Below are 24,777 nucleotides of genomic sequence, written 5' to 3' on the forward strand. Positions count from 1 at the left end.
ATAAGGGTTCCATGTTCAGAAAAAATAGATATATACAAACTCAGTAGGGAAGCATGGTGCTCAGGAAGGGGAAACTGAAGGAAGTGCTAATATGATTTCACTGCTGTAATGCTGCCATGAGTCTTACCCATCTATTTTCATTACCCAAATGGAAAAGGGGGGAATGAAAAAGGTCGAGGAAGTGACATTTTTCAGTATTAATAGCAAAAAAAGGAAATTAACTGAAAGGCACTTAATAGCTGGAAAAAATTGAAAATTCTGAGTCTGATTTTCCTCTTACACCACTCTTACACCAGTAGACTGCTGGAAAAGTCTCAGGGCTTGATTCCCAGAATGATGATGAAGTGGAAAGGAGTTTCTTTAGGTGGCTGAGTTCCTGTCTAAATGATTATTTGAATGCTAAAGAGATTTTGGTCTAAGTGGACTTTTGGTAATCTGCAGTCTTGCAGAGAAGCCTTTATTATTCAAATCCAAATATAATAAGTCTTTTTTTCAAAGGTTCCTTTGGCTTCCACCAGCTATATTCTGACATATCCCAGTGGAGTGAAAGCAGTTCTTTCTAAAGGGAACAATATTGCAGGTGTAAGGTGGAATTTAAGTGGCTGCTCTAAGGGAACATACAAGCCTGAGCGATGCCAATTCACACAATCCCTGGGGAGGCAACAAGGCGATTTGCATCTATATGAGATGATTTCGGTTTTAAAGTGAAACACATGTGTTAGAAAGTTTGAAGCAAACTGACAGAATCCTTGTAACAGAACTGGAAATTATGAGCACCAGGAATGGCCTGGCCCCACAGAGCACTAATGTTTAATCTACTTATCGAGATAACAATCAAGGAAGAATCAATAACATAAAAACAGTGGGGTTTCCTCCTAGGTAACAAGCAAATAAAGGAGAAAAAAGGCTTCCTGATTGACGCTTCAGTGATTCTCCAGACCATGGTAACTGCCTTTGCTTTGATGGCTAATTCCTGGCGGACACTGGGAGGTGGCTTTTCTAAAAAGGTGTTGAGGTAGCAGAAGGGCTTAAACATTTGAAGAGTCTTCAGCTGCAGTCATGACAACCAAATGCAGATTCAAGATTATGATTGAAATCTGTGCAATGCTGCTATGAAATCAATGATTTCTTACAGTGAGAAAGCTGTCAGGATTAATTCATCAAGAAAGCAGAACACAGTCCAAAGGGTCATTACTGAAACACTGCATGTTTGGAGTCATTAGAAAACAAATTAAGCATAAAATGATATTTTAAAATATGCAAATCCCTGCCTCTAATAACAGTTTTGAATTGTAATGGAAAATTGCTAGTTTAACCAGGGAACCTTTACATTGCACAGAGATTGTAACAGTTTGCTGTTACATGAATATTGTTAATGATCTTTAAAATAGTCATGGGCAGCACAGCTGGAGAGAGCAGGCATCACAGCTGTTTGGGAATTTATTTAAACTCATATGATTGCAATGAGTACCAGAGTGGCTATTGCCACCTCACTGATGAATGTATCACTGTAAATAAATCCCCTGTAATTTCTTAAGCGCTGTTTTTTGTTATCCAAGAACAGACGGAAGCAGAAGAGTGTCAAAATGTCAGTGGGATGGCAGAAGGAAAATATTACCTGTCCTATCTAAAGAAATAAATGACTTTTTATAGAAATACCATGTTAAAAAATGACTCTTCATATAAATTATATTTCTTTTAAAAGCTTCTGGAAAAGCATTGGAAAGTATTTAGTAAGATGTTTCACATGTTTGACTAAATGAAAAGCAATATAATAATATTTTTTAAAAACAATTTTATTTGGGATAGAGCAAAGAAATTACTGATCTGAGAAAAAAAAATACTCTTAAATGGAAGCAAGAGCTCTTTTGATCAGGGAACAAAGAAATGAATAGTTCACAGTTAGCTATAGATCACAGAGCACTTTAAACAAGAACTGTAATTCCTATATTGCAGGTGGGGTGGCAAATAGACCTCAGTGCAACTTCTCTGTGAGTTCTCCAGGTTTAGGGTGGGAGCAGAGCTGGAACACATTTGGTCTCTCCAGGAGAAGGAGGCCAAGCTGGTGTAACAAAGCTGCTTTCAGTACACCGAGGTGTCTGTTTCCTGTGGCAAGGGACATCGCCGTAGGTTGAGGTGCCTCGCAGGTTGGTGATCTCCCCACTACACTGCAGATCCCAGCACGGACTTCAAGTTCCACATGGAAAATTCTGGCTTCAAATCACAGCCTGGCACTCCATATGCCTTCCCACTCTGCTGCTCTAGAGTGTTTTGTACAAATTTGGGTTCTTGGTCATGAAGCAGTTACATTTTCAGCTTTACACTTGAGTGTCTGTCCCCAAGCCTCTGTGTGCTCCTGCCTCACATTTGATGGGCACAGACCACTCCTCCCGCACAAGAGGACACAGGTCAGTGTCCCTCATGGGGACAGCTGCATTTCTGGAAGATGTTCAGGCTTTGTGATGAGAGAAGGTTGAAATCTGCCTACCTCATCACCAGGTGGGTGGGAACGGATGGCACGCAGCTCTCATCTAGCCAGAACTAAGCAAAAAGTAATCAATGCCTGTGAGAGAGATGGCATCAATCCTTTTCACGCTCTCAGGGAAAATGAGGACCAGTTTGATTCCTGCCCTGCCCTGGGAGCAGCTATACACAGCTCCATGCTCAGTCTCACATTGGCTTTAAAACTGAGCTCAATTCAAATGTCCTTTTTTTTTTTTTTAGTTTTTATTTTCTTTAATAGTATCTTTTGTAAAATTCAATTCTATTCCTCCAGTTCCTATTTTCCAGGACAGTTCAAGTGTGCTGGCTGCATTACTCAAGTCAGGCTTTGGTTGGTTGGCATTTCTGTCCCTGGGGCATTTTGCTGGATTACTCTTCTATTGCCTGTGCTGCTGCACTGTGGGGACTGAAAAGTGCCAGAACAAATGCAGGAGATGTGCCAGCTCTTGGTACACACCAAAGAATCCTGAAGCAACAACAACATTTGGCAGAAACAGAGGCATTGTTAATAAAGCAAGCCACTAAAATCTGTGTTTAATCACCAGAGCACAACCTCCCCGCTTGCAAGAGAATTTTCAAATGAGAGGAAAACTAGAAAGACAGCTTTGAGTGTCACAGAAAGTGGGAACAAAGTATGCGATCGGAGGTTTAACTCCTTAAAGCACAATTTTGCTTCTTAAGCCACTTTTCTTTCACAAGTTGGAAAAAGATCATGCTTAGATGTACGTGTTCTATCACAATGTGAGTGAAATGGCCATATTTCAGTTAAGTCCCCAGATACCCACTAAACCATGCTTGTGTTGAAAGATTTTGCTAAAATATGGAAGTAAAAAAGACCTATTAATGCTAGTTCTGCTGGTTGCCAGCACAGATTTCTCTCCTACAGATCATTATCTAGTATTTTGGGTGGGATAGCAGAGTCACTGAGAACTCTAGTAAAGACAGCTCCTTCTTTTGATGTGAATAATCCACATTCTGCCTCAGATTTGTACTTGTCTATAGGTCTAATTTATAACTTCCCACCACACACACCACTGAAAAGGAAGTTTCATACTTAGAAACTGCTGCAATAGCATAGGAATGCAAAATAGTCAGCAAGATATGACAGATATAAAGGCCATACTGGCGTGTTTCTCATCTTCCTCATTTCACAAGAGTGTTTGGGGGGGGGTATTGTTTTGTTTTGCTTTATTCCTGCCAGGTTAGGTAAGTCAGTTGTTGATTTTAAGGTATGCAAAACTTAAGGCAACTGGAGATGTGAATGTGCCGCTCTAAACAGAAATGTGACCCCTAGTTTTCCATCCCAGCTCTGTGATTCTCAAATCACATGCTCATCTGGGATTAATCAGTGTTGCTCAGTGAAGACTGGTAAATTTACAACTGAGGATGGAGACCCTCTTCTAAGCCATTGGCAGTACAATGATTACTTTCCACTGAAACATGGTGTGCAGTTGTGAAATGTTTGCCAGGTAGAGTAGAAAAGAGTAAATAAAGTTATATATGTGCAATCCTTCAGCCAGACAGTTTTATAGGCCAGGTTAAGTTTCTAGGATCACTAATAAAAACAAATTATATCTCCCAATGAGTATTTTGGTAAAATTATAGTGAACTATCTAGGTGTTCCAGCAATCAAGGAGAAAAATACACCATTTCTGAACGTGGACTTAGAAATGTGCAGCAATAAAAATAGCAAATATATACAATCAGAAGTATTCTTTGCCCAAAGTACTTCCGAAAGCATCTTAAGACTTCTCCTTTAATTTCTTGGGAAGCAACTGCATGGGCAACTGGCTGCTTCCCAGACACTCTATATTAATGTTCCATTCACAATTTACAATTTCCAAGGCTTTGACAAGAGTATGAAATTTAGTAAGGACACATCTAAGTTCCAGCTGACCCAGAAATGTGAGCTGCCATTCACTGCTGAGTTCTGTTGCTCCACTAATCATCTTTATTTTCCAGTGATTTCTACATTTTACTGAGAGTACATGTAGGATGAAGGACCACACACAGCTCTTCCTGCAAGGAGGAGACTTAATAGTCTCTTCTATGTTTCCTTATGGTCTGTGACTATTGCACCGCTAAGCCACAAAATGTTGCCTTAAATTAGGGTAACACCTCAGCCCAGGCATGCCTAAACATAATTAGCTTGTTCAGATTTTCACAGATGAATATTATTAAAGCTGTAATTTCTTCCAGGTCACAACAAGCTAACTTAAACAGAAGTGTTCCCAAACATTCCCAAGAAAAATCCAAATTGAACAAGATTCAAGATTTCCCCTCAGAGTTATTAATGTAGTTCCCATCTTCACTATTAGATTCCAACAGAGAGTTCCACCTTGCTTTGTTTTCCTTCTGTCTAAATGTGTTCTACTGTTGGCTTGGAGGTTTTTTGTTTGTTTTTTATTACCATTCAGTTTTCAAACACCAGAAGTACAAATCACATCAAGCATTTCCAAAAACCCCTCAATGTCAGAAAGTAAACACACTGTGCTCATGCTGCTCAAAGAAAAGCTTTTAGTTCTTAAGTATAAAAAAAACAGAGGAGCAAGAACAAATTCTTGGCCAATTTATATATTTTCCCCTCCACGGATTCTGTGACAGTGCTGATTGAAAGCTGAGATTTTGGGGAATGGGGTAAAAAAGAGGACAGAATCCTGACCCTTATAAGCACCCCATGCAGCTGTAAAAATGAGACAGCAAGGGATAAATCTTGTTCAGTTACAACAACAAGATTGTTCATTGGTTTTACTGAGTTGCCTTGGTATTAAAAAAAAATCCAGCTGGGCCTTGATGTGAACAGTTGTCTCCCAAATACACACTTTGCTTTCCAAAAGTTGCATTGTGTACTTTTATGTAATGTTAGCTTTTCTCTTCAATTGCATAAACACACATGGACTGAAAAGGTTTAATGCAAATGAAACTAAGAACACATGTTGCATTAACACAAAAATTGTGCTGGCCCATTTTGTTTCCAAAGCGATCTCTCCACACCTGCTACTACTTCCATCAGACTAAGACCAGCCTCCCATCAGGTGCCCTGGACAGCATTCCATTTGGAATTGCTGTCTAACCACGTCTTTAGGCAGCAAAACACAACACTTTTGGACTGAGCACCTTCAGGGATGTTTTCTGACTGTGGAGCACAAAGCCAAAACTGCAGGTCAGCTGGTCTCGAGGGTATGAGTGTGGAGTGCTACCAGCTACTGCTGTCCACTGCTGACTTACATGGATATACTCGAGCTGCTGTCCTGGATCTGTGTATTTCAACATGGGTAGGTGGAAACCCTGTTCCTCTGCAGGGGTATTTAGAACTATCAAAAGACTGGCATAAATAAAATTTAACGTAATGCAGATTTAGATTGCAAAAAATGTGCCTAAATTTAGGAATATATATGCAGACTTTTATATATTCAGTACATATCTAAGATCTTATAATTATCAACAGAGATTTTGATTTAACACCATTGGCAGCACGTGGAAAAGCCACTCAGCTCCTCTAAGAATAGACATCTATGACATGACTCGTTTGCATGACGTACACGCATCTCGTGCCACACAAGACATGCTGCTTATCAGATGATACAGAACAATGGGGAGATGTATGACAGTGACAGCTGGAGCCTTGCTGAGGTTCTATGAAATATTTCAAATGGCATTAGATTAGATTGGTTTAGGCAACCTGGCTTTTGGCCAACTGTGATCTCTAGCTTTTACTTTATTCTGTTAATTTATCTAAAGGTAGGTGTCTGACACCAGTTGAAATGCTGTAGGGAGTCTGAGACTTTCACAGGACTGGAAAATACAACAAGGGACTTACAGGGCAGCCATGTCCTTCTCAATTGGCAGAGGAAGGCCAAGCAGCTGCCACAGGGTACCTGAAATTCCACCAGAAATCTAACCAGACTAAATCCTGTGCTAGATCTCCACTGACTTCTATGAGAGAGAGAAACATGTCTCTCACTCACCTGAAGATATATACATCATAGACTCCTAAATTTAGAACTAAATCAGATTTAGACCTGAGCCCTACAAATTGCTAACTGCTGAGTTGTTAACAGCTATGGTTTCCTCCCAATTTTTAAATTCAAAGTAAAAACTTGATTTTTTATTTGAGGTTGCATGGCACAACACTGTCCTGGTTTACGTCATGGAAGCAACAGTAAGGAAACTTCTGTGATTTCTATTCTGAAAATCTATCTATTAATCCCTTTTAAAAATCCCTTCTTATTCTGGTATATATTTTCTTCTCTAGTTTTTCTGCTCAATATAAGTAATACAATGATTTTTAAGGTGCTAAAGTAAAAGGATAATATCAAGATAATCGTTCAATGTTCTAATTAAATTGAATGATGGTGAAATGTGGCAGATGACAGCTGACAGATTGCCCGTAAGAAATGGCAAACGTGATCATTGATAGGTGGTGGACCTCATACACAGGGCTATGAATTAAGCCTAACAGCAGAACAAGATCTGGAAAAGAATGAAAGAGAATAGCGTGCTGATGAGGAAGGCTGGTTTAATAGTTTCCCTGAATGGGTCACCACCAGTGAAAAGAGTAAAAAAAAGAGATCTAAAAGCACGAACCCTTGCTCAGGATTTAGTAGTCTTAATGGCTACAAGCCAGAATGGTCTGAAATCACTTTATCTGATTACAAGAGAGAATGTGACTTAAGTTTAAATTATTCTAATATTAGCTATAAACCTACTGTACAGCCAGATGTTTGCTATGAATATTCTTTGCTTTGCTGAAGCTCCATCACTTACACCCTTACACATTCTAGTTACAAAGCAAAGGTTTCTGCTAAAGAACTGTTTCTAGTAATGCTACCGTAAAACTGCTGAGTTTCTCTACTTGCACAAAGTAGAAGTGTTGTTTACTGCAACAATTCCAGCTTTATAGAAATAATTTTCTGTGTTTTAGCAGCAGATGGGTTTATGTCCATGATATAAAAATGAACACGAAATTATGAATGAGAAGAAATTGTCTAAAGCTCTCAGCTCTTTATCTCAAATGTTCAGCATAGCAAGGCCGCAGATGCTGTACATCCCAAGCAAAGCTCCTCCAGTTCTCATTTGTTTGTTCCCATTTTTCTGAGGTTTTGTTTACTTTAGATTGGTTTGTATGGAGTTTTATCCATGTATCAGATAACAAAACTTTAGAGTGACCAGACAGAAAAAAGTCAGCCAAACTCTAGTCATCACCACTGAGTGAAAAAATTCTCCAAGTGAAAAGACCAGAATAATTGTTTCAGGCAAATGAAGCACAAAGCTATTAGCTTGGCTTGCTGTGCTAAATTTCTGAGGACCATATGAAACAATCTTAACTTAAGCAAAATAAGTCCTAAGCAGTGGAACTGCTTATCAAGTGACTGATAAGGGGGGGGGGCATTGGCTGACTTTGGGGATGTACAGTAAGCTGATGTGTTTCCATTGTAATACTTGGATCTCCAAGACTTTCAGGTGTCAGTATTCATTAATCCTACACATTTCTCTGCAAATAGAAAATATTTCACAGCAAATTAATTGAAGTTTTCCAGAGCCTCCATACTCAGAGAACCATCATGAAAAAATGTCTTCCTTTATGTTTTAAAGACACTTGCAGCTTTATTCAGTTTACAGGAATGCTTATGAGCAGCCCTATAAACATACACACTACTAGCTGTAGTCTGACATCTGTATTAGGAATAGTCAGCCTAAACTCACTTTATATGTAACAGACTGTACTCAGAGGATTATATTGTAATGGGGGACTTGAATCATCTTCTGGACCTGTCACTGCACAGAGGAAGTCTGGATTACAGTACCTAAAAAATCCCACTCTGTCTGTAAGGCGAACAAGGTAAACCTTGTCACCTCCAGCCTGGAATTCAGGGTCTCTCAGCTCTAAAGAAAGATCCTCACACTTGATACTCCCTAAAACCACTGATTTTTTTTAAAGTAAGGCGCAGAATATTAAAGTACTGATTTTACTGTGGGTTAATTTGGGGTGGAGATTAGGATTGTGTATAGAGGCAATGTTCTACTGCTAGCGACTAGGTTACCAGTGCTTAATATTTTAAAATACTAAGCTAAAGGTAAATAAAAATACAGAACTGTGATAGCCATCACAATATATAGAAAGCAGGTTATACATTCACTCATAAAAGAGAAACAGTATCAATGTTATTGTGTAAACATTTATATAATGATAGACTTTAACCACAGAAAAGGAAAAATCAACATCCACATAAAAAAAATCAAGTTCCAGTTAAATGACTTACGCATAGATTTCAATTAATGTGACCTTTATAGGGTTTAATAGTTCAGGCTCTTCTCATTAAATTGTTTAGCATTTTGTTGTTACAACAGAGAATTCAAACTCCTGAGTTGCCATTGGAAGTACCTAAAGAGGTATTACCATTTTTATTCCAAACATTTAAATAACCTCTGTAATGGGTCATTTGTTAGCTCACTGCTCAGATATCAGTCTGTTCCATGCTCTAGTTATAATGAGCAAGGATCCGTTTTCCAAGCTTTTTCTGAGGTTTTACTGGGCCTTTGCAATGTACAAATCTTGTGATGAACACAGTGTTAGAAACATGCACTTTACAAGCTACCCATGACAAATGTACTTGATCACATCATGGGGAAAAAGAAGAGATTTTGTTTCTTTTAGAATTATTTTATTGGACAGAAGTTTTGCTTTCAGTAAAGAAGTTTTTTGTGTCTTATTATTTGAAAAATTCAGCTATTTCAGAACATTGAATTTTTAATTTAATCCTGCTTTTCACATTCTTGAAGAAGTGCCAAATGGACATCCCAGAGCCTGAAATATCCTTTTTATACTCAATGTATACAAAAGCTGCACAGGCCTCCACAACCACATGACTCAGACTTGAGCCCTCCTCTCCCTCAGAGATGCCTATAGTGAAACAGAAATGTATGACTACTTTCTGGAAGTATTTTGGATGTCCAATGGTGGAGTATCTCTGGTATCTTAACACCAGCCTCCTGAGGATTTACTCAGTGTGCTAAGCTAACTTATGTCAATTTGAAGCCAAGTTGGCTACAGTGATCCTGTTACTGAAACCATTTAATTTAGGATGTGCCTTGTTGTATCAGAGAAAAAAGTTCCATGACCCATTAAAATGTCTGCTAAAACAGCAGTGGGCCATCTAATTTTCATTGTTTTAAAATAGGAACACAAAGAGAGTGTGAGATGTCAGTGCTGCTGAACCTAGAACCTGAAATATCAGCTAGGTAGGTGATGATTGCTTTCATAATTAGACAGAAGACATTAAGTGCTTGAGGCTGCTCAATCTCAGAGACCTTCCTCTAAATCAGTTAATTTCTACATATGGAACTGTGAAAGTCTCATTAAAGTCCCTGAGTAGGTAAAGGCTTTAATAATTCTGAAGAATATGGAAGAGCCTAAACACAAACATCCAAATTCCTGACTATTGTTCCAAGTTCCACACATGCTCCAAAAATTTTGTAGAAGAAATTGTGTCACTGGCCAACTTGATGAAAGGAAAGGATTGTAAAACTCCTCCACAATGATGGGAAGCAACAGGAATATTTATAAATGGTTCTATAAATACAGAGTATTGTCAATGACCTTCATAGCCACTTCTGCTCATTACAGTAAGAGCATGTCTAGTTGTATGCATTAAGGAGAAAAAAACACCTTTAGCCTTTAAGATAATATTGTTCAGTCACTGAACCTCTTCTCTGAGGTTTTATAGTGCTTGGGGCACATTAAGACCCTTAACCTTTCTCCACTGGTGATTATATGAGCATTGTCCTAAGTGATTAAGGCTCACAATGATGCAGGGAAATGGACAAACAACATCTGACAGATTGGATGAGAAAAAGTCTGGGTTGAAGGAAGTGCCTTATCACCCAGCTCACAGTCCCTGCCTGAATACAGGCTTGGTGTGCCAACACCATATTCCAAGAGTTCTGCTTCGGGAGGAGCATCCTAGTCAAGGAATGCATTGTGGTATTTTGTTGTTTTTTCCACTTCCAAGTGGTTTTTATACACTTGATATTTAGTTAGGTTTATGGAGAAAGATAAAGCAAATGAAGTAAAGAAGGAGCAAACTTCCCTCTTTTGCTCCTACTTTCAAACACAGGTATTGTATCTGGGACACTACCTTGCTGAGAAGATCTGCATTTGCCAGTAAATTCACCGAGAAAACGGGTGTGATTTGCCTTTTTCTTTATGCAAGGCACCTTCAATCCCACATTATACTAGGCAACCTTCTGCAATATGTGAAGTTTTGTTCTGTGCTCCCTCAATGTAAATAGGATCTTTTATACAATTTATAGAAGGTAACAAAGGATGAAATTGTTCATGTTGATTAGAAGTTCCATCCATGGCTGAAAGAACATCTAAAAATAAAAATGCTTTTTGATTCACAAAGCAACACAGTAGTGATGCTTTAGGCACACAAATACATTACAACTGCAATCAAACTAGAGCATTTGGAGGGGGGTTTTTTTGAGAATTCTTGTATTCTGTTTTAATATTTCCTACCATGATTTTTGTGTGAAAACAGAGCATGCATGCATACTGTAGATTTGGACATGCTTGAATAACAGAACAGGTTTTCCTCAATAAGCCTTTTGTGGGAAATATTTTAACACCTCGCACTTTAGGCTCATTTAAATGGTTGTGTGGAATTTTGTTTGTTCTTTTGAAGATAAAAAAGAGAGTGGTGGGTGATGATTTCAGATCTGTATCAACCCAGGAATTCAAAGCAGTTGTTTTTTGTGTAAGTCCTCTGAGAGAAGGTAATCACCATCAAAGCCAAGTCTCTAGGGCTAGAGAGAGTAAGGTGGGAATCAAGCTCACTTCCCCCATTTCTTTGGGCAATTTCAATAAAGATAAGGGATTTAGAAAGTTTACCTGCAGGGCCATCTTAGCAACATATAAAATAGAATCATTTTCCATGAAAAAAATCAAAAATCAGTCAGGTCAGAGCAAATACATGTTTTAGTCCCTTTAGAAAAAGTAGCACGTGTTAATGCTATATGAACAATGACTATTTGGCAGCAGCATGGGAAACAGTCATGTATATCTTTCATCGGTTAGATTACAATTCAGTCATTGTACCAAAATTCAGGTTCAATTCAGAAACTATGATAATCAATTTAAACAGAGTAATTTAAACCTTGTTGTTTAAATCCTCTTCAACACCTAGCATTTGAAATTCATAGTTGTGGCATTCCTCAGTGCACATGTTGCCATTCTTGGAAATCGGGCACTGCTCCACCCCCACTGCCTTTTGTGGCCATCACAGTCTGGGGCTGACTCTGGCTCTCCTCCCTCATTTGGATCCTGATCCCCACCCACAGGACAATGCCACAGGCTGGCCTTATCCTGTCTCCATCCCTTCTGGAGGTGTCTGATGCCCTGGCCTGCCCTGCTCGTGGTTGAGGGGCACTGGCCCTGATTGAGATGTTTTGCCCCAAGCAGCCTCCTTGTCTCCTCTGTCCCTCACTAGTAGATGGCCCTTACTACTCTATGGCACATCCACTTTCCTTGTAATGCTTTCCAGACCTTTTCAATCTGCTATTTACTGGTTTTGCTGAGTTACTTTTCACGGAAATATGTGTGGATGACTTCTTGAAGTGCCATATCCATCATCTGTGAGTAGGTGATCTGAAGTAATCCTGAAGTAATTCTCATGCTTTTACTGCTGTCACAGCCCATCAGGATTGTACAGCAGATGTTCACGGCTACAATACAGACTAATTTTTACTGCTTCCTTAAATCAAGGTAATTGCAGGAATTTTATAAATCAATTTTGTATTGATGAGATACTCTGGGAGTCTCTGAAGCAGCCTGAATTTGTCTCATCTTCCTCGATGCAAACCTGCGTGGTAACAAATTACTTCTGCTCCCTCTGTACTTTACAGCCAGGATCCCTGCCTGTAGGTAGTAATATTTTTCATTGTCATCTCTAGACTTCTCTTATTCTGCTCTGTGTTCCACACTCTCCCATGGGATCCATCTTCCAAGCGGCATTCCCAAGTTCAAGACACCCCTCTGAATTTTAGTTCTCCAATCAGAGTTTCTCTGTGCTTGAGCTCCCCTAGCCCCTGCATCCATTTACATAGGACGGACTTCACCTTCTTCAATTAATCTCCTGCACATCTTCACCTACATATTGTGACTTCTCCAACTCCAGTTGTCTGCGGTTTTTTCATCCTAGTCTTCCAGCTGCAGCAGTTTTCAGTGCAATGAGCTGTGGTGGCCGGTGAACACACACTACAAGGGACAGAGAGCTCTCAGTAAGACAAGTCCCCAGTACCACAAGAACCACTTTATGTTAGGGTGATCAAAAAGGCTTCTCCCGGGATGCTTGTTCTGTTACATTAATCTATCCCAGTTTGGATTCCCCGGTAGGCTGTCAGCCTCTACCCCTCCTCACTCCCCCTGAGTTCCCCGTTGCTCCCCGTTCCCTGGTCCCACCTTTTCCCCGCCCCCGGATAAAACTGTGAGTTTTGGGGTCATGCTGGTATTTGCCTCTGCACCCTTGGACAGTGTAGCAGCAATAAATGCTCCTGCCGGAACGCACACAAACGCCCTTCTGGACTCTTTGCTACCTACTGTAACACTGAACCCACCCGTGCGTCTGTGGGGGCACGCGGGACCCACAGAGCCGGGCAGGGAAAGTATTAATGAGCAATTAAATATTTATTTCCCTGGGACAGTGTAGTTCTAGTCATGAATTGCCTATTGCCATCTAGGAGCAGTTTCTTTCAGACCTTGATCCAAGCACTGGAATTTAGCAAGAGCACACCATCACTCTCAATCCCCTAATTCCTCTCAAAATACAGACCCTACAATGAATTTACTTGCAACACTGATTTATTGGGGGTTTTTGCTTGAACATGTGTTATGTACTCCCCCAGATTTATCTAATCACTTTGACTTCTGGACTTAATAGGAGGACAAACTGTATTCCAGCTAAGCAAAAGAGTAAGATACATAATTATAAAACAGGACGCACCTATAAAATAAATTGATAAAAATAGGGAAACAAAATGTGTCTTATCCTAGCTGTCATATGGGAGGATATTTCTCAACGAGTGAATTGAGGAGTTGCTGAATGAATTTATTCTTCCACTGTATTTCTGCCTTTCACTTACATTTGAGGATTTTCTCCTGAGTGCTGGCAAAGTTTCAGTCTGTGTCTCAGGAATCCTTTTATTTCTCTACTGTTTGAGAGCCCCAGGAATAGCATAGCCTTTCTTCTAGCTGCTTGCTGTGTATCAGAATGCAGAAGGAATGTTCCTAAGCTTGAGAATAAATCTCTTTAGGTACAGAGCAATCAGGGAGTGCTGATTCTTCTATCCTGTTTACCTTTTCTCTCAGAAAATCAGCTGCACTGCAGTGATAAAAATGAGTTACAGTAGTAAACCCACAGTGTACCATTCAGTCAGCTACATATCATGAGATGTTTTTGGCACACGCAGACATTTTATTTCTGGTTTACTGGCATATTATAGAGACTGCATGTAATGCACTAATACACTTTTGGGGCTGGGTCACTGTGTCACAGTCCTATTCAGGGAAGCACTTAAGCATCTTTCTAATATGAATCATACGCTTAGGTCCCACAGGTGCCAATGGAAATTAAGCAACTACTCCAGTGCTGACTTGAACAGAGATTTATTCTTAAACCATGTTTCTACAATAAAATATTTTCCTTTAAACTAATCAAGGATGGAATAAACTAAAATGAAATTTTGGTTGGTTTTTCTGTTGTTTGTGTTGAGTTTGGGTTTGGTTTTAAGAAGCTTTTTCAGAATATGTCAAAGTTTCCTATTCATTAAATGTGTTTATCTGCAATTATGCAAATATTAACATTTACTTAAAGCCTCTGAGATAGATAACAGTTGCTGTTTGTACAGAGATGAATCTGATAAGCTTTCACTGAAATATTTTCACCTTCATTTCTGAAAAACATTGATTTTCAACTCACAGCAAAGGCACTACAATTTGTATCACCCAGTGACGGCAAAACAGCTATATATCTACAAATCATAATAGCATAGCCAAGGTCTCCAGTTCAGATGCTCTTTAATGCCTTACACAACCTCTCATTTTTCTTTAAAAACCTGTGGCTTTTGGAGTGCAACCCTATTCCATGCTCAAGCCTGTCTCCAAACTTGTCTCATCTCCACTGTAAAATTGTCTACAGCTCAGCCAAGCTGCTGTGAAAGCTTAGGCCAGAGATCATTTCTGCCTCTACTTGCTTTCCCAGACTTGCTCCTTTCAAAGAACAATCAAGTCCTCCTTTCCAGAACAAAATCCTGGAAGCAGCAACCCAAAAATTTTGTAGTTTCCACTTTACAGCTTTCTTCTTTCACTAATCTCCCACTTTCCCGTCCTTTTCTCCCTTCTCCCTCTCTCCTTCAACCCCTCTCTCCTCTGACTTACAGAACTTTTCCATGAGGTCTCCATCAGGGAACATGTTTTCTTGTACTCAAGAAACAAGCAGCACAAAGTTGGCATTCTCCTGTCATGTCACCTCCCAGTTTTAATCAAAAAAACTTTCAAGAACGTAAAAATGAAAGGAAAATTAGTTATGTTTCCAACCAGAAGCCAGAATTAATTCAAGAACTGTACTGCAGAAATAGGTGGTTCTTATTCCTTTTCCAGGCTAGCTGGGAGCCTGGGTCTCATTTCAGAGCTGGTAATTTCTAATGCTTTTGGAAAAAACAGACAGCCTGCTGCTCCCAGTAATTTTTATAATATTTTCCAGCACTGGAAATTGTTGACTAGTATGGCCTTTGAACAAAAACATTCACTGTGCTAAATTTAGGCTACAGTCCTGTAGAAAGTGTATTTTAAAAGAGCAATTACTAGATCAGAACCAGTTTAACCACCAGCTAGATCAAAATAAGTCTTCTTTACTAGACTTTCAAAATGTGTTCTCTTCTGGAAGGAAAGATACAAGCAACTTGTCCAGCTGGTATCTTTTATCTACATCATAGACTGAGTGGTTTAGAGGGAAATAGTTCTGAGAAGTGTGTCTCCCTTGGTCTTGGCATCAGGCATTAATCACAGGAATTGCATAGGTTTAGAAACAGACAGTTTGCCAGACTGGGGAAGACCAAATGAACACATGCACAACCCCAGGAAGGTGTCTATAGAAAAGAAGAATTTTGGTTATACATCTGAATAGAGATAATATTTATAATGGGCTCAAGGTAGCTCAGCACTCATACAAATTTCCCAGTGTTTTTCTGCCACAGATACTTTGGCTCTCCTTCTTAATAACAGAATAAAATTACATAGTCTAAATTACCTTCTACATGAAAAATGTGGAATTCAGACTAAGGATGCAATTTAGACCTCCAGTGTAATTTGAAATGACCTGAAGTGTTGCTTCAAAAGATCATTGGTAGCGTGTGAGATGTCAGTTCTGTCTCTGTATCTTGGACACTCTCAAGCATCCCAAATGTCTTTAGATGCCTGAGATACTGACCCGAATTTGTTTTGTCTCTTAAAGGTGAATTGTAGGGCTTCACAAATCCTATTGATGATGTTGACTGTCTTGTCAATAAATAAGAAAGGATCTTAAATACCTCACATGAAAGTGTCTTTCTTGTAACTCTACTAATCTTGATCTAAATCCCGTGCCAAGTCTGTTTTTATAAAATGCCACAGTATCTACATTGTATGAAGAGAGGAGGCCTACTGGACCTTGAACCCATATTACCAAAGGCTGAAAAATAAATGTGGAGGTGAAACTGCTATGCAGAGGCAGCCAAGGGCTTTTAAGGAAATTAAATAATATTGGTCTATCTGGTGATCACTAATAGTGGTCAAAGGTCTTATCTTGATGTTAGCTTGCTTATTTCTAAGCAGCCCAGAGAACAATTTTAAGGAAGGCTTTGGAAGTTAAAGGGATAGCTCTGTGGATGTGGCATGAGAAGCAGCATGGACAAGAATATGAATGTAATCTTTCTGAAGCTGAGCAAGTGACCATATTTTGACATGTTGGAAAGGAAAGTATTTCTGTTCTTATAAGGCTGAGGTTGGAGCCAGTTCCATTAAACAAAGCTACAAAAAGAAGCCTTTAAAAAAATCATACAGTTTTTGAAAATGCATACATTCCAATCAGGCCTCTTCCATGGGATTTCTGGTATAAAGCTAGTAATTATATTGGAATTTCAGAAACAACTTGTAGAGCTCCCAAAACACAGGGAGGAGTCCCTCCCAGGGCTGGAATATTAAGTTGGCTGGAAGAGTTGTTGGCTTTACAAAACACCCAGGACCATGTTGTGATCATATTGAGGCTTTCTTACATTTTTTAAAGATTTACATTAGAGCACTGCACGGAGACAGGCCACTTATCAGATAACTCACAGAAAAATAACTTGTTTGGTGTGACAGGCTTTCTCTGAGGCTGCCAGATACAGTCCATGAGTACACATAGTCTGATTTTTAAAAATGCAGTTTCTTAAAACCTCATTAGCAGCTGGTTACTATGCAAAATGTCACTGCATAATGGAAAATACAGCCATACCATCAATTATTTGTACACAGATCTATGTTTAAAACACAAGCAATCAAGTTTCATTTACTGCATTAACCTAATACATTCATTTCATAAATCAAGCTCTATGGAAAGAATACAAAGTCAGTCTAATAGAATAAACCCTACCTAGTGTATACTTTATTCCAAGTCAGCTGTTAACAACCCTACCCTGCAGCCTTAGGTGTGAATTTAAATAGCATAATGAAACTTTGTGGTTAAAGATTCCTTGACACTTAAGTTGTTTATGTGCTTTAAGGATATTAATGTTTCAGGTATGGATTCAACACCTCCACAGTTCTGAATTATGAAATATTCGCTGCAGGTTACTGTAACTGGAACAGATTGCATCTTTTAATGATTCTCCTATAGGCTGCCAAGCAGGCTCATGTTTAACTGTAGATTTAAAGGAAAAAACATAGCATGCTGGTAATTGCATATAGGAAGTTAGCATGTTTCCTTAAAAAGTCCCACTTTTCATGAGTACCCAACACCAACACCAGAATTTTCTTTAAACAGATCATTTTTTGCTTTCCATTTAGACACAAGAGCAGTGTTTCAACACCAAGGAGACTCTGCTGGGAGCAGATAAGTCTGTTGGCTGTTGAACAATCAAAACTCCTCATTTCCCTTCCTAAATGGACCCTTGTGTGTACTTCTAAACCTGGTTAATTTACATTGGAATGAAATTTATAAATGCATTTTCCTTTCAGTTACTATCATTTGAAAGACCCAGAAACTTAAATATTTCATGTTTTTCTTTAGAACTGGTTGGAAAATTTAATTAACAGCTTAATTCAGGAGTGGTTTATTGAACTCGGATTGTTTTGAAGCATTTCCAGTTCAATGACCATTTTGCTAACTCCAAGAAAGGGTTAAGTGGATTTTTCCCTAGAGTCTCCTTTCCTGTAAAAAAACAGTTAAGCCACAGCTTCCATGGTCTCCCTTGGAAGAGTGATTCATCTGACAGACTGTAATTCTTGATTCAATGAAGTCACAAAGCTTTAGCTGGGCTAAACTTTTAGGATTACAGTGAGGTGTCCAGTGGCCCTGAACTCAGTTTTCCAGAACAGTCCGCATTTAATCAGTTTTTAATGATCTTTTATGGTTTTGTTGTCTTCGGGGACAGTCTTCCTTTAAGAGAGGTGCACCAGAATTAGTTCCTTCCTTCCTTCCTTCCTTCCTTCCTTTCCTTCCTTCCTTCCTTCCTTCCTTCCTTCCTTCCTTCCGAATTCCTTCCGAATTCCTTCCGAATTCCTTCCTTCCTTCCGAATTCCTTCCTTCCGAATTCCTTCCTTCCTTCCTTCCGAATTCCTTCCGAATTCCTTCCGAATTCCTTCCTTCCTTCCTTCCGAATTCCTTCCGAATTCCTTCCTTCCTTCCTTCCGAATTCCTTCCTTCCGAATTCCTTCCTTCCTTCCGAATTCCTTCCGAATTCCTTCCGAATTCCTTCCGAATTCCTTCCTTCCTTCCGAATTCCTTCCTTCCGAATTCCTTCCTTCCGAATTCCTTCCTTCCTTCCTTCCTTCCGAATTCCTTCCTTCCTTCCTTCCGAATTCCTTCCTTCCGAATTCCTTCCTTCCGAATTCCTTCCGAATTCCTTCCGAATTCCTTCCTTCCGAATTCCTTCCTTCCTTCCGAATTCCTTCCTTCCGAATTCCTTCCTTCCTTCCGAATTCCTTCCGAATTCCTTCCTTCCGAATTCCTTCCTTCCTTCCGAATTCCTTCCGAATTCCTTCCGAATTCCTTCCTTCCTTCCTTCCGAATTCCTTCCTTCCTTCCTTCCTTCCTTCCTTCCGAATTCCTTCCTTCCTTCCGAATTCCTTCCTTCCTTCCTTCCTTCCTTCCGAATTCCTACCAAATTCCTTCCGAATTCCTTCCGAATTCCTTCCGAATTCCTTCCTTCCTTCCTTCCTTCCGAATTCCTTCCTTCCTTCCTTCCTTCCTTCCTTCCCTTCCTTCCTTCCTTCCTTCCGAATTCCTTCCTTCCTTCCTTCCTTCCTTCCTAATTCCTTCCTAATTCCTTCCTTCCAAATTCCTTCCAAATTCCTTCCTTCCGAATTCCTTCCTTCCGAATTCCTTCCTTCTGAATTCCTTCCTTCCTCCTTTCCTTCCTTCCTTTCCTTCCTTTCCTTTCCTTTCCTTTGCTGTTGAATAAATCCACTTTTTTCCTTACCCTGTATTACACACCAGAAAATGTGCACTGTTCCAGAGGCACTGGTTTAATTGCTACGGGATCTAATCTCCGTATATCCAGAGGCTTTGCTCAAAACAAGGCATGATATGTATTGCCTCCTTAATGGAGGTAAATTATACCTCAGAATGATGGTTGTTCTATTTTTGTTACGGTTTATTTCCCCCTGCCCCAGATTTTCCACTGCTTTTGGGCATATAAATTAAAGCTTGCTGTCAGACACACCTTCTAAACTAAACACTACCTTATTTTCTTATCATATTTGGGAATCAGTCATTTTTCCACACCTTTCTTTCCTACTCTACAGAAATGAACTTGTTATCAGTTAAAAATACAGATTGTTTTCATGAAGTGAGATAAAATACACTCATGAAACTCCCTCCAAGCTATTGGGGTTATCTTTTTATCAAATATAGCACGACTTTTGGTTTGAATCCAAGAACTGTCAATTATCAACAACTCTGAAAGACACAGAAAGAACCACTTGGCCCTCTTTTGCTTGTAATTTTATCTTCTGTCATCCTGTTGTGTTCTCTGCTGTAACAATTAGTTTCTTTATCCTCTCTGACCAAAACTCTTTGTCTTCAACTTAACTGCTCTAAATACCAGGTTTTTTTTTTTTTAGTACTTTAAGGAATTCCATCCTTTTGAGCCTTACTATTGCTTTCTTTCTTTTTTTCGTGACTATTCATGTCAAGCAGAATACTTGTTATCACTTAGTATTTCTTTCATTGCTTAGTACAGCCTGTACTACTGACAAAATGTGAACTTGGTGCTCATTAGCTATCATGTCAAGCTGCATTGCCTTCTCATGAATTTTGCAATCAGCACACATAAACCTGTGCCCCTGCATGTGCCACTGGAATCCCAGTCAGAGAAAATGAAATTATCATACCTCCAAACTGATTTTTTTTTTTTTTAATTCTCATTGTGGAATAAATACATCTCTTCAACAGCTGGACAGATTTGGAGTAGATGCCTCAGGAACGTTTCTCCAATCACTTCAGTGCTATTTGCAAGTTCCTAATCATATCTGACAATGAAAGTATAAACACTTGTGCTCAGATTTCTGCACCAGACATCAAGAGCTGAGTTTGCAAATGTCAATAGACAGAAATCAGGACTTCCAGGGTATGATACACTTGACCCATTTTTGACATTTATTTTAAGATGTGATGAAATATATCTCTGCTAACTATGCTGTGTGCAAAGAGAGTCTCAGGTGACCAGCTGCAGATTTTGATGTCGAGATTTTGTCAGTTACAGCATATACTTACACTCTGCATGAATGCTTTGAATCCTTAATGCATATAAAGGCAACATAAAATAAACTATGATTTTAAGCCATATCCATAGAGATCAGAAGTTACCAAGAACACACTGATATTGACAATACTAAAGGATGTAACTGGTGGTATCAATCTCGTGTAAGATCCGGAGCTTGAACAAAAAGTCTCAGAATGATCAGCCAATATTAGAAATTTGGTAGTTTTTCAACCAGAACAGTATTTCCTGGATTTCTTCAGGAGATTCATTGTTTTAAATCCCTGGATAACATCTAATAAACACAATCTTCTTTTATTACATCAAAGAAATAAATATTTCTACCCTACAAGTTTGTTTTCATCTGACATATAGAAGATTATTTCAGACCTTTATTGACTAGTCTAATAACAAAAAAATTAATGGTTTGGATGAGAAATTCCCATCTTCTACTCTCAACATTTCTTTGTTTGTGCACAAGTGAAATTATGAGCCTGAGATGAATATTTACATGAGAACACATAAGGCTTTTACAAATGTCTTCTTGCAGGTAAGATTCACTCAAAACATTGATTTGAAGTAATACATCATATTAGACACTGGCCAGATTTAAAGTACATATTAAGCATGGTTCCTTGTCATTTTTCTAGACCTGATAATGGCAATATAAAACCAAAGGACTGTAACAGTTTAACTATTTTTTTTAATTTCCTTCTTTCTGATCAAACATGCTTTTCTAATTATAATTCCCACCAAAGCTTGCATTCTAATTCATCCACGCTCAGCCACAGAAACTCTAAAACATTTTGTTTAACTAAAATATAATAATAATAGAAAATAAAAGGGCTTGCACACCTCAGTTTAACATACATCTAGAAGTGTTGCATGAGATGAAATGAATGTTGGGCAGATAACACTTGCAGAACCTGAAAGCTTTCTCCTAACCAAAACCAAGTGTCTCAATTTGTTAGACTTCCAGGATAATCAGGATCTTTCCAGGCAGATTTATATTTATTGTGGTATTAGATAGCCCATTTCCACTAGCAAGGTCTTTAATGTTTCCACTGGGACGTGCTCTGAGAATTTAAGGCCCTCTCTTGCCCATGCTCGTGTGATTAAAGCATGGTCAGTGTTGGGAGTGCTGGATTGGTTTGAGTAGGCTTTTTACCCAACCTATTCAAAGCAATGACACACAGAGAAATTTATTCTTTACAGTGATAAAACCTAATGATTTATTCTCACAAGCAAAATGAGGGTTAAACTGGGTTAAGTGCATCTGTATTAGACATTTCCTCCTTTTGTCCATGAAGATTTCAAGTTGGCAGTATTTTAATGAGCTTAATTTAGTCATATAAGCCCTTTCAGTCATGTTGAAAATGTCAAAAACCCAGTGTTGAGTGTAATGACTGACAGTACAATTGTACAGTATTAGACACAGAAGGTGGAGTTGGGGCTTGGTGATTTTTATGGCTGGTCAAAATTATCATCCAAAAGGAATACTTTTATAGCACAGAATATGAATGTGTCTCAGTATTACAGCATTCACAATGAAGTTTATCATCTCAAATATCTTCCAGTGGTTTCTTCTTGAAAGGTCAGCATATAAATTTTATATTGTTTAAAGAGATAAGATTTTGCAGATAAAGTTAAGAATTTTCCTAGTAGAGCATTCATTCTTTATCTGCTCACATTAAACGGATGAAAAATTCATTTGTTTTTCACAAGTTTAGATACATCTAAAAATACCAGTATGATTTTTTTGTTATCATTACTAATTAATTATAACAGTTCTTTAGTTGTACTGCACTTGCTAGAACTTAAATTTCAAGGAATGTGTTTGCTCAGCATATGAATTTTAATTTAATATGCTTTTCATGAAATGGTAATTCTACCTTCAAAAATATCAGTTGGAACCAAGAAATAATTTGAAAAGCCAGGTAATTCTATCTTAATTCCAGAATATGGACATGAGCATTCACATGTTACCTCCTGGTTCAGCTAATTCTAATCTCTGCCGAGGCAAAGACAACAGAACCAAGTTTCACTCTGAATGAGCTTGCTTGGTCCATACCAAGTACTGCAGCCAATCACGTAATTAGTCCCAGAGAATTCTCCTCTTCTACAGAATTCCTGTTTATCATCCATCTCTGTATGTGAAGGCTTTCTGGCCAGGCACTGCTGTAGGCAAGCCAATGTCTGTAGGAGCATTACTTTTGTCAGGAAGGATGTCAGGGAAGGTCTTGAAAGCACTTGCACATCTCATAAATACAGGATCATGTTTATTTCCTTAAACTTTTTACTATATTTATCCTGAAGCATTTTTCAGTTGCTTCTACTTCTTGACAATACTTGATCACTTACTACAAACGCTTAAAATTTTGTGATTATTTGGTGATTGACTTGTTTAACTCCTCTCCATACCGGGTGTCGCGTTCCACTGTGGGGAACTGCGGAGAGTTCTTTTAACAATGGATGGTCGGAAACATAAAGAAGCCAAAAGAGGCAAACATTGTATCTGAGAACTGCTTACTGATAACAAAAGGAGAAGGAAAAGGAGTTGCCTGAGCGAAAGACGGCTAGAGGAGACCGAATAGAAGAAAGGAAAATGGAAAAGGACTGAGGGAGAGGAGAGAGAGGACAGAGAGAAATAGAGGGCATTACCAGCAGCGAGGCAGGGCAGGGCTGTCGGTGTCCAGGCAGGGCAGCGCTGTCGGTGTCCAGGCAGGGCAGCGCTGTCGGTGTCCAGGCAGGGCAGTGCTTTCGATGTCCCGGCAGGGCAGGGCTGTCGGTGTCCAGGCAGGGCAGCGCTGTCGGTGTCCAGATGACAGGGCAGCGCTGTCGGTGTCCAGGCAGGGCAGCGCTGTCGGTGTCCAGATGACAGGGCAGTGCTGTCGGTGTCCAGATGACAGGGCAGCGCTGTCGGTGTCCAGGCAGGGCAGCGCTGTCGGTGTCCGGGGCTGTGCTCGCTGCCTGCCCGCTGCCGGGCCGGCTCGGACCGAGCCTGCGCAGCTCCCGGCGGGCGCGGCTCCCGCGGCGACGGCCCCGGGCACGCGGTGAGAGGGGGCTGGGACGGGAGGAGCAGGAGCCGGGACAGGGTCGCGGCGAGGGGCTGGATCGGGGCGGCAGGGTGGGCAGTGACGGCTGGATCTGGCAGCAGGGAAGGATGCAGGCAGCCCAGGCAGGAGCGCAGGGCGAAGCGGCAAGGCGGCGGTCAGGGGCACAAGAAGGCAGGATGGTGCGAGGGCAGGAGAGCCAGAAGGCAGGCTGGGGCCAGGGCAAAGGGGGGAGCGAGCGGGAGCAGCCAGGAGTAGTGAACCCCACCCGCCCAAGCGAGCAGCAGCGAGCCCTGACGCAGTTTTTATAGCCCCCGGACTCCCAGAGTCTGCCCGCTGACAGGGAACCATCGGCCCCGTCCAACCTTTCTGTGCCGTCCATTGGCGGAGACCTTTCCGTGACCTGATGGGAGAAGCTCCCCCACAGTGTCTCCTGCTGCCTGCTCGTGTCGGGTGTTGCCTGGCGAAGTCACCTCAGAGACAAGGCTGCTTCTAGTTGCCTCCTGCACATGGGGCATGTGCACCCCTCCTCCACATGCCTCTGACAACCATTGTGAAGGCAAATCAAAACTGAATTGGCTCCTCACACTGGGTCTGCCTAGGATGGCATTAACCCACCGCACTGTTAACTATGTGGACAAGTAACATCTCATTAAGTGGAGCATTCATTTAAGAAGATAACTTTGCTGAGTCCAGAACAGTCACAGGCAGGGCTGCCTGGTTTAACTTACTGAGAATTGTTTTTCAAGACAGAGTAAAGAAGAAATTATCTCTGTTAAGTTTCTCCCCTTTCTCTTTAAGCTCTTGTTTTAAACTTTTTTGTAAACATTTCTGTTTAATTCGAGAAGATCCTTTCCACTTTGCCGGTATGTATTGCCTCTTAGGATGCCAGCTAAGCCAAAACCTCCATATCCCAAAAAAGTTCCATGTGTGTTTATAACACCTGACAGTTTCAGCAAGGGGTGTAGCCATTCATGAGTCAATAAGTGATTTCCTAGCAAACAGAGATGCCATTGAGAGCATGATGTTACTTTTCAGAATACTGAATCTGTGCCAATGAAAAAACATGACTACATTGCAATGGTTTCTCTTAGTGTTAAAACAAGAGTAGTTGAGGTAAAACAGGGAAATGAGAGAATGAAGAGGGGTTATTCCTTTCCTCTCCCACCCTCCCAAGCTCTCAACCTAACATCGTGATGATGAGGGAGAAGAATTTCAAAGACAA

The 24,777-nt window shown here is 40.0% G+C and overlaps 1 long non-coding RNA gene across 1 annotated transcript; it reads right to left on the reverse strand.

The window, feature by feature from the left end:
- Positions 1-1,775: 1,775 nt before the first annotated feature.
- LOC116443345 lies at positions 1,776-23,875 on the reverse strand. Its single transcript, XR_004239840.1, has 2 exons — positions 23,161-23,875; positions 1,776-12,760 (listed from the first exon to the last, which is right to left on the reverse strand). It is a non-coding gene; the product is annotated as an uncharacterized LOC116443345 (long non-coding RNA).
- Positions 23,876-24,777: the final 902 nt, after the last annotated feature.

Source organism: Corvus moneduloides, chromosome 4, assembly GCF_009650955.1.
Source record: "Corvus moneduloides isolate bCorMon1 chromosome 4, bCorMon1.pri, whole genome shotgun sequence".
NCBI classification, from domain to species: domain Eukaryota; kingdom Metazoa; phylum Chordata; class Aves; order Passeriformes; family Corvidae; genus Corvus; species Corvus moneduloides.